The sequence below is a fragment of the Pteropus alecto genome, unplaced genomic scaffold (assembly GCF_000325575.1).
Source record: "Pteropus alecto unplaced genomic scaffold, ASM32557v1 scaffold40, whole genome shotgun sequence".
NCBI lineage: Eukaryota > Metazoa > Chordata > Mammalia > Chiroptera > Pteropodidae > Pteropus > Pteropus alecto.
This window is the reverse complement of record NW_006431919.1, coordinates 14954967-14961206: the sequence shown is the minus strand read 5'-3', so window position 1 is coordinate 14961206 and position 6240 is coordinate 14954967. Positions and strand designations below refer to the sequence as shown.

Below are 6240 nucleotides of genomic sequence, written 5' to 3'. Positions count from 1 at the left end.
CACCTGAACATCGAATTTTCAAGGGAACGTTGACAGCTGGTGTAGTGGGATCTAAAAGGCTCCCTGATTATTACTGAGCTTTTCCTGATTTGGGGTAAAGTGAGAAAAACAAGAACAATGTGATGATTTCTCCACTGAGCAAAAATATTCAATTGAAAGGAGTGTCCTTCATTTTAAATTTCTGGACTTCCATATTCTGTTATAGTTGTTATTAAAAATGTCATTTACTTTATGAAATTATGGCCACTGAAGGCAGAATATGTGTGTGTATGTGTGTGTGTTAAGTGTGTTTAATTATATGTATAATTATTATATAATTATAAATGTATGTCTCTTATATAAGAGTTAAGAGTATAGACCATGGATTCAGGCAAACCCACATCTAACTCTAGCCCTGCCTTTTAGCCATCAGCAAATAATCTGAGAATTAGTTTCCTCTCCTGAAAAAGGCAGAGGCTAACGATGCCTTCTTAATGAGTCTTATGAAAGTTAAGTGAATGTATACTGTATACTGTCAAATGCTGAGCGCTGGGTCCGGCACACAGGATATACTGTCAGCAATGACTGCTGGGATCCCACCACTACTGTTCGTACTACCGCTGCCACTACCGCCTCTTTTGTTAGGCACAGCGAGAGAGGTTAGAAACCATAGTGTAGGAGCTGGAGCCACCTGCACAAGCGGTCCGTCCGTGAAGCTAGGTCAGTTCTTTGAAGGTTATGGTTGAGAGAATAGGTTCAAGAACTGGGCTAGCCACTTGCATTCTGAATGGAGCCCGCCAGTAGCTGATCTTCATGTAAATGTATGCAGACATGCAAATAAGACCGCCCCTGCTGACCGGGCGCCCACCGCCCATCAGACAGATTGCCCGGGACTTCTCTTGCTGTGCTTGCCTCATTCTCCTGTGATGAAATGAAGCCGAGACATTAAAGCAGATGAGGCAAGACTCCATGGTTAGGAGGGTCCTTGGAGAGGTGACACGTAAGAGAAAACTTTGAGGAACCTGGCTTTTTCCTAAAGGCAAGAAAGCTCGTGCGCAGCGACCTGTATGTTGGCCTAAAAACCTTTAAAGCAGCTAAAATGCATTCTCTTAGCAGTGAGAGAAGATCAGCAGATGGGGGAGGTTGAAAGATGAGAAAAAAGGGAGCAGAGAGTTGAAACTGCAGGATGCACCTCAGGATGAATAGGAAGTGTCTGATTTATCATCCCAAAGTCAGCCAAATGTGGCTTTTCCTTTTTACTATTAAGAATTCCGCCTCGTGTCCATGACCACCTATACAACCCATAGCTCTCCTTTCTCCTTAGGGATGCTTGGCACCGTATCAGGCTTTCTTGCCTCCTTTCTTGTCTCAATCCTTAGCGAGTAGTGATGCTCGGAAACCTCGGGAGGGGTTCTGCACACCCCAACATTTTGCAGGGGGAGCTATCTCTCATGCAAAGCAATCCGGCAGACTCTTAGATTTTTTTCAAAGCCAGAGCAGCTCAGAGGAGTGTGTGCTGGTCTCCCCGCATAGCAGAGCCAATTCCTCTAAAAATAGCTTTCTTCCAGAGAACCCACAGCGAGATGGTTCACTGCAGATTTTCCTCGAAACTGAGCTCCCACCAATGGCACTGTTCTTGCTGCTCCCTAACGTTTCTCTGAACCAGCTCCAGCAGGGGCAGATTCTGGGAAGAGCCAGAGACTCGCGGGCTCCTCTCTTCTGCCGTCCTCAGTCCACCCGGATCCTCAGGGCTGTAGAGGGACCATCTGTACCTCAAGTCCCATCTTAATCTCTGTCCTGTCTTCTCTCGTATTTGCTCCATACTCCCACAGAGTGTCATCCAGTGTCTCATGCCCTCCGCTATAGCAGGTAATTTTTTTTTTTTTTTTTTTTTGATGGAGAAAGGCTGTGGATGGGCTTACAGGTCAAGTCCTACGTGGAAGCGTCTAGAGGCAAAGTACCCCGCTTTCCACCTAGGCTTCCCCTACCCCATTGTTTATCTGGAGTGGGGAGACAGCTGCTTACCAAAAGCAAACATTCCCCCATTACACTGGTCACCAGGGGACTTAAAAAAAGAGAGAAAGAACTGAAAACAAAAACAAAAAAGCATCCAACAGAACGAGAGGGCCGAAGGGCTCTGGAAATCATTGATTCCTAAAATGTCCCAAGAGCCCAGGTTTCTACGGGTCTGTCTCATGGAAGGAGAGGAGATGGGGGGTGGGGGCAGGCGTCATAAAAGGGAAGCCGATCAGGCAGCAGAATGATTAAGAATAGAGCATCGGGATAAAGAGTCCTGGGCGTGAATCCCCGTTCAGCCGCTTTGGGCATGTTTCTTTATCATTTCCTGCCTCAGTCAGGTCTCCCCTTTGCAAAATGGGACTCATTGTACATGCTAGAGATTTCTGTGAAGATTAAATACCATTTGCATGTAGAAAAGTAGCTCAGGGTTTGGAAGCTATCAGATGGAATCTAAAAAGAAAAACTTATGCATACACACACACACACACACACACACACACACACACAATGTGATAGATTAGTCTCACATTCCCATACTATTTTCCATTCATTTCTTTCTAGGCTGAAAAAAAAAAATGTCCTCTGTTGGGGGCACCTGGGCATGTGCATATAATAAGAACCAGTCCAGCTGCGTGTCTGCACCTTTTCCGTCGGCAATGCCAGGTGTTCTGCACAATGGGTTAAGGATCATTCAGGTCATATATGCCCACATTCCTCATCTTTGCTGCGATCAAACATATAAATTCGATAGCAGAGTCTAGGACTCACTGCCTTTCCGAAGAACCACCACCAAGAGCAAAGGTAGAGAGAAAGGCCAGGAATACAACTTGGATGGGAACCTTCCCCCTTCAGCCCAATTCCAAGCACAGGCCAGCATCAGGAGCTGAACCTCTGGGCTCTGAGCTGTTTTCTGGTCTCCCACCAAATGGCCCAGGATAACTTTGGCGAAGGATAAACATGAATTCCCTTTCTTCAGCAGAATCTAGACATTCTGCTGAATGTCTATACAGTTCCTAAGTCAAGGAAAGACTAAGAGAGATGGGAAAGACAAGAACCATTGTAAACTCTCACGAGGGTGATTTCTGTGGGGAGGCACTGTAGCCTAACGGTTAAGAACACAGGCATTTGAATCAGACCAATCTGGGTTCAAGTCCAGGCTCTGCCATTTACTCGCAACCTGACGGTAGGCAAATTGTCCTCTCTGGACCACAATGTCTTTATCTGTAAAATGGCTGTAGTAATACTACCACTTGCTCTGTAGTATTATTGAAGGAGTAAAATAAGCCAGTGAGTGAAGAACACAGCACCTGACATGTCGAAAGCCCTCGGTAGATGGTAGCTGTTCATTCGCCTTTATCATCGCCTCAACCGCACCAGCCCCGGTGCGGCCAGCCCAGCTCCAGAACCTCTTTGCCAGGTCACTTGCAGCCACGCCCCTGCACTAGCCGTGCCCCTGCCAGTCTCTCTGGCATTGTGTTGACTTATGTATTGCTAGAAACACATCGTGTTCAGTCACATGTTTGCAAATGACAGATCATTAAGGAGGCACTGAGGAACTAGGGCAAATCAATACGGAGCGCGAATGGCTGAAATCCTTATCAGATGTTCCCATTGTTTTTACTGGTGCCAGAAGATGCTCAGATGTTTGATTTGTATGTTTGTTTTTATGCTAGTTCTATTAAATCAGTTTACAGCCTGAAGAATGTTTGCCAGACAAAGAAAGACATATGTGCCACTTAAGAAGGGCCTAAAACAGCTGTTGGCTTCAGACACATCCCTAAGTGTGATAGCTTTTGCTGTTTTAATGTTTCTTTTCATCCTCCACACTGAATTATGAATCTTTGCATGCTTGTTCCAGACTGTAGGACTGGGCAATGTGTAAAAGCCACCAGGGGTAGCTGCTGTGTGCAGACCTTGCGTGCGCACACATGTGTGTGTGCGCACACACACTCCAGCCTTACTCCCTGATGGAAGGGCCATCTGCCTGAGCATGAGCACAGGCAATGACTAAAAGAGTGGAGACGCCTCAGCTGCAAACGGTATTCAGCAGAGCTCCGCGATGGAGACTTGGGGCTTTCAAAGTGGATGAACTTGAGCTTGTGTCCCAGCTGTAGCTCTTCCTGGCTTTGTGAATTTGGACAAGTGATTTGACATCTCTGAGCCTCAATTTTCTTGAGTTTAAAGTGAGGATGGTAATAATGCATAGGACTTGCCTCTTAGAGGTGTAAATATTATTAGACAAACCATGTACCACTCTTAGCCCAGTGCTTGCCTTCTGAGCACCTGATTGTCATTGTCATCCCCACCCTTGCCTTTGCTTTACATTTGATGTACGCCGACTGTTCACAACTACCCATCCCCACCCCTGACAGACTCTGATGTTTCCTGGGGCAAGGTCGACCTACATCTCCTGGCCGTGGCATTCCATTGGGCTTGGAGGTCCAGCTAGTAGCCACAGCAGCATGTGACGCAGAGAGACCGTGGAGACCAGGCCCTCCCCAGGGCGTGCAGTCTCAGGATACAGGCCGTCCGGCGGCACCCCTGCCAGGGTTAACAGGCTCACATTGGAATTCTTTGTTCTTTGCTCAAAAACCACACCTTTGCACTCTGTTTCATCCATTATACATATTCACATCTGTATCCCATCTTCCCTCAACTCCTACGGCCTTTTTATAAAATATCTACCTCTGCCGGGGCTGAATAATTTCTCAGAAGTAGCACTGGGGTCTTAACCCTTTAAACTTTCTGTGACTTTGAGAAAGCCACTTAAGTCTCTGGGCCTCAGTTTCTCCATTTTCAAAAAGATAGAGAGGCAGCGTGTCCAGTGGTTAGAAACAGATGTTGGTTCTGCCACTTACTAGCTCTGTTACTTTAGATCGCTGCTTAATCTCTAGGTTTTATTTTCCTCATCCATAAAATGGGCCTCATAAGTATAAGGATTAAAAGAGATAATAGACGTAAATCAACTCAACTCCATAAAAGATAACCCTTCCTGTATGGTTCCGTCACGGACCATCTCAAGCCGGTCTTTTATCATCTGATGATTCAACCCTCTGGGCACAGGTATAACCTCCCGCTCATTGATTCATCCCTTCTTTAGCCTTGCACCCATCCCAAAAGTGGGAGTTAGTTGATTATGACGTGCACAGACAGCCAGCTCACTCACACCCAACGCTGACCTGACTTACATAGGCTCTTGGCCCACAGCTGGGAGCAGTGGGTCTTCTTGCAGTGGCTGAGGTGAGCACCATTGTTAATGAGCAGTGGCTCTCTCCACAGGCATCATCCAGCCACAGTCCCTTGCCAAAGTGACAGGTGAACCACAAGATTCTGGAGGCCATTTGCCACCCGACTGGCAGCCTCAGAGACCCACGGAGCTGCTGCCTTGGCTGAGAAATCCCTGCTGACCTCTGCTCATCTGGAAAACGAGAATGTCCTTGGAACTTCTCAGTCAAGGCAGCCTGCCCCAAGTCTGCCGCCTCGGCAGGTGGCTGCATGCAGTAGTCCACAGCCTCTGAGACCTCGTGGCATGTTTTCGTGGCTCACCGTGAGCCCGCCAGGACCCTGTCCAGCCGTTCTGTGCCCATGCGCCCAGCAGAGCACACTCCCTGCCCCCTCCAGCAGGCCACAGAGGCTTTCTTAATAGACCGCGGCAGTTTCATCTGTAGATTCTATGCATCCAACAGCCGGGAATGATCTGTCCTGATGCTTCCTCTCGCCTCTCACCCACCCTTCCTCTTTCTCTCCCGTCTCCCCCTTCCTGTAGCGTGGAGAGTGATTTGTCTGTGTTATGGGTAGGCCTGACAAACCATTCCACATTAGCAGCAGAGATGTTGTTTGAAATGGGAAAATTGCTGGCAAACTGCTCCATTAGTGGTTCCAGTAACAAATACTCTGTTCCCCCAATGAAGATGAGATCGCAGAGGCACAAATTAATACGACTGTCTCCCCCACTCTACAGCAGGGATTACTCTTCAAGACGAATAGGTTCATCCCAGCCAGAAATGTGCCTCCACTAGATGCAGCCTCCGAGGGAGCCGGTTCCTCCTGTCTCTTCTTCCTCCTCTCCCCACCCCTCCCCCCACACACACCTTTTTTTTTTTTTTGTTTTTTTTTTTTTCCCCATTCATACTCACACCCAATCTTATGGAGCATGTTCTGCCAGAACCAGCATCCGACAGCTTCTCAACATCTTCACCTACGTTCAAGCCACTACCACCTCTCTATTTTTTGGTTATAGCC

At 47.4% G+C, this 6240-nt stretch overlaps 1 protein-coding gene across 2 annotated transcripts in view; it reads left to right on the top strand.

Annotated features, from left to right (window-relative positions):
* Positions 1 to 6240, top strand: part of SLIT3 (slit guidance ligand 3) — a 545706-nt gene that overhangs the window by 442201 nt on the left and 97265 nt on the right. The window lies entirely within an intron of this gene.